This window comes from Malania oleifera, chromosome 2, assembly GCF_029873635.1.
Source record: "Malania oleifera isolate guangnan ecotype guangnan chromosome 2, ASM2987363v1, whole genome shotgun sequence".
Taxonomy (NCBI): Eukaryota; Viridiplantae; Streptophyta; class Magnoliopsida; order Santalales; family Ximeniaceae; genus Malania; species Malania oleifera.
The window spans coordinates 139,352,520-139,356,987 of NC_080418.1; the positions used below are offsets into that span (position 1 = coordinate 139,352,520).

Consider the following 4,468-nt stretch of genomic DNA (forward strand, 5'->3'; position numbering starts at 1 on the left):
CCTTTAATTTGCTACTAACCTGGCCTTATATTTTATTCCTTCTGATTATGAAGTAGGTTCTTTCTTTCTAAAAACCCACTTACAACCAATCAGCTTCCTATCCTTGGGCTTCTGAACTAACACCCAAGTGTCATTCTTATAAAAAGACTCCATCTCCTTAACCATGGCTCCAAGCCAACTATCTCGTTCAGAACTTTGAAATTGCTTCCTAAAAATTTGAAAGATCTCCACTACTAGTAATTAGAGCAAATGCAACTAAGTCCTCAAACTCATACCTGACCGGAGGCTTAACATTCTTTCTTTCTTTATCGGTGGCTAGCCCTGTAGGCTCATGTCTATCATTTGTCTGAGGAATTTCCTGAGGAACTGTAGCCTGTGCAACAGAATCAACAATAGTAGTCTGAGTATTACCCATACTTGAATTCTGAATACTATCCAGCTCCACCTGAATAGGTACCCCCGCTAAATTAGACTCCACCTTCTTATCAGCATTCTCATTCAACATGGCTTCCTCATCGAAGACCACATCCCTACTAATGATCACCTTCTGAGATATAGGGTCCCACAACCGGTATCCCTTCACTTCTTCTTGGAAACCAAAAAATACGCACAGTTTGGACTTAGAGTCCAACTTTGATTTGTCCTGCTCCCACACATGCACATACGATGGACAACCAAATATTCTCAACACATAGTAATCTACTGGCTTACCTATCCATACCTCCTCAGGAACCTTTGCATCGATAGCTGCAAAAAGAGACCTGTTTACTAGGTAACATGCCATACTTACTGCTTCTGCCCATAATGACTTAAGTAGATTAGCCTGAATTCTCATACACCTTGTCCTCTCTAGTAATGTTCTGTTCATCCTTTCAGCCACCCTATTCTACTGTGGCTCATGTAGAACTGTATAGTGCCTAGTGATCCCCTCTTCTTTATAGAAGTCAATGAACTGGCTGTTTTTATACTCCAGTCCATTGTTAGATCTCAAAAACTTCACCAGATTCCCTGTTTGCTTCTCTACTTGAGCTTTCCATTCCCTGAACTTACTGAATACTTCACTCCCGTGCTTCAAAAAGTACACCCAGACTTTCCTAGAAAAGTCATGAATAAGTGAGACAAAATAAATAGCACCACTATAAGATTGTACCTGTACTGGATCTCATACATATGAATGAATATACTCCAGAACCTTCTTGCTCGTATGATTTCCTATTCTGAAACTCACCCTGCGTTATTTACCAAACAAACAGTATTTACAAAACTTAAGCTTACAACAAGAACTACCTCCTCGTAAGTTATGTCTGTGAAGCTCATGCAAACCATGCTCACTCATGTGACCCAGCCTTATATGCCACAGAGTAGTATCATCTGTATCTATATTTGAAGAGGTACTAGCTGCAACTCCACTTGTCATTGTGCTACCTACCAGAGTGTACAAATTGTTCCTTAGATGACCCTTCATTATTACCAGTGAACCTCTAGCCACTTTTAGCACACCATCCCTAGCTGAAAAAGAGAAGCCATTACTGCCCAAAGAGCCCAAGGAAATAAGATTTTTTTTTCAAATCTGGAACATGCCTCACATCCTTAATGATTCTAACCACAACATCAAACATCCTGATTCTGACCGTTCCAATACCAAGAATACTATAGGAAGCATCATTGCCCATCAACACTGTCACTCCAAAGATTGGTTCATAGGAGTCAAACCAATCCCTGTATAGAAACATATGAGATGAGCACGCCGAATCCAAAGTCCAATTATCAGCTAAGTAATTGGAACGTGTAGTAAACTGATGAACTGTACTCCACTACAGTAGCCTGCTCAGTCTTCTTCTTGTTCTTTTCCTCTAAATCTCTTTTCCTCCTTAGATAGTCCTTCTTCATATGCTCTTCTTTCTCACAATAAAAACAACCACTCCTTCAGTACCCACTCTAACCCCTAGACTTGGATCGAGATTTCCCTCGATTCCAATTACCCCTACTAGAACTCCTGCCCCGTTGTTGGCTAGACTCACACTTAGCCACCAACCCTTCTTCATGTCTTGGATAATCTGGTTTATGAAAATTCTCACTCTTCAGAATGGCAGTAGTCACCTCATCAACTGTAAGAGTCTCCTTACCTAGCAGTAGTATGGTTTTCAAAGTATCAAATGAACTAGGAAGCGAATACAATAGAATCAGTACTTTATCTTCCTCCTGAATTTTTACCTCAATACTCACCAACTACGTGGTTATCTTATTGAAATAATTGAGGTGGTCTCTAACTTCTATGCCCTCAATCATCCTCAACTGATACAAATGTTTTTGCAAATACAGTTTATTAACTAGGGACTTAAAACATTAAAATTAAAAGCCTACCAAAAATTGCAATTCAAATGTTGAATTAGTAAAACAATATTAATGTTTGTCTTCTATCAAAACAAAAAAAACATCAATCTATGTCATAAGGAGCCTTCATGAGGGCCCAACCTAGCGTGTTTGACTTCATAGTTTTTTAAGAAATATTTTAAAGGAACAAGCATGACCACATAGGAGAGAGAGAGAGAGAGAGATATGAAATTAATGAAATTGGGTTTGACCCAAACCCAGTAGTCAAACAAGTTGGTCCCATTAGGGTTAGTATTAGAACAATGGTATTTAATACAATATTTAAGGTCTAATTCACTTATTTAATAAATTTAAAATTATCAAAATTATTTAAATACAAATCTAAGATTGAAAATTTATGTTTCCAAACACTATCTTAGGATAACTTTGTAATAGATTCAAGGTACATTTAAAGAAAAATCTCAATTAATCCGAAACCATTTTTATATCCTTTTTTTAGTGATCCGAAACTTCAACCTGATTTGGATATAAATTTATATAATTTTGTAAAAAATTAATGCTAAATTCAATTTTAAATGCGTATAATCAATCAAAAGCAAATCACAATGCAAATTAAACTTCAAATTTCAAACAAAAGATAATTTGTAGAAAATAAGAATTCAACATATATAGTAATTTTGTACCATCACAGGCATGTGGATGCACATGCATATATGCAACATGCTTAATTGAAATTAATTAATTAATTTATATGTTTTCATTGCTTTTCTCTTTTTCAAGTCGATAAAATCAAGTATTTAATCGTCTGTACTATTTACCATGTGCAATTGTAACATTATTCAATATGCATGTTAATTAACTTTTGAATAATGTGATCGAGTAATTTAAAAAAAAAAAATTTATTTGGAAAAAATAATTACAAATTATTCAAATTTATTAAATAAGAAAAAATAGATTTTTATTAAATTTATTGACAATATTGATTTGAAAACTGCAATTTACCTACTTAATTACCTTCATGAAAATTGCATCAGCTTTAGGAACACTATGGAACATGTCACCTTCGACGTGGCACACTCTGGGGAACGTGGGTGCAGTGGCAGCGACATGTGGCAAGTCAAAGTTGTTATCCTTGTTGTGTGGACACGCTTTCACCACCTCAGTAATGGCTGACCCGGTCCCACCTCCCACGTCCACGAGGGACTCCACGTCGGCAAGCCTGTCCTTGTACCCCGCCAGGATGGCATCAAGCATGATCCTAGCCGTACACGCCATCGCGCCATTGAACATGGCGTTGAACCCGGGATTTGCGCCGGCGAAGTCCCAAATGTACCGACCGTGAGCCTTCTTGAAGGCGATCCCGCCGTCGGTGACGCAGTTGGCGAGCGGTTGCCAGGGGGACAGCACTGGGGGATAAGTCTCCAGCTGCACGATCGGCGGCAGAGTCATCTCGGCTTCACGGAGGAGCCACCTGGAGGAAGGAGTGAGGCCATAGAGGGTGTCTGAGGATGGGCCGCCGTCTGATGGCGGAGAAGGAGTGGCGGTGAAGATGGATTTGGGGACGAGAAGTGTCATGATGCGGGAGAGGGTGGTGATCTCGGCGGCGGGAGGGTCAATGGCGGAGGCGATTTGACGCGAGGTGATTGGACGACCGTGGGAGTGAATGATGTCGGCGATGCGGAGCTCCACAGCGGATTTGAGAGGCATGGATCACTTCCCATATGTGAGCTTCACCCTTTAACTTTGCATCAACTTCCTCATGCACTGTTGACATTCTGTGTGAGTGTGAGATATAGAGCTTGGAAACTAAGGGGTGATCACAAGTCATAAGAGAGGTTTATATTTATAGAGTGAAGTGGGAATTAGGGCCTAATCTAACTTAACTATATCGATTCAAACTCCAATCTCTCAAACCAACTAATAAAATTTAACTCATATTGTGCATGCATGGGACAAATGGGTAGGTGTGATTATTTGCATGAAAAAATGTAGATGTCACGCGTGAAAGTGTGTGATGCATATGAACATGTAAGAATATGAATTCATGGATGTGCTTTGATTACTCCGATGGATTTGTGCATAAGTGAGGGAGTGCATGTTTAGTATGGTCTTTTAATAGATTAACACACCACAA

General features: G+C 39.2%; 1 pseudogene; it reads right to left on the minus strand.

Moving 5' to 3' along the window:
* Window positions 1–886: 886 nt before the first annotated feature.
* On the minus strand, window positions 887–4,108 carry LOC131148410 (desmethylxanthohumol 6'-O-methyltransferase-like; annotated as a pseudogene).
* Window positions 4,109–4,468: the final 360 nt, after the last annotated feature.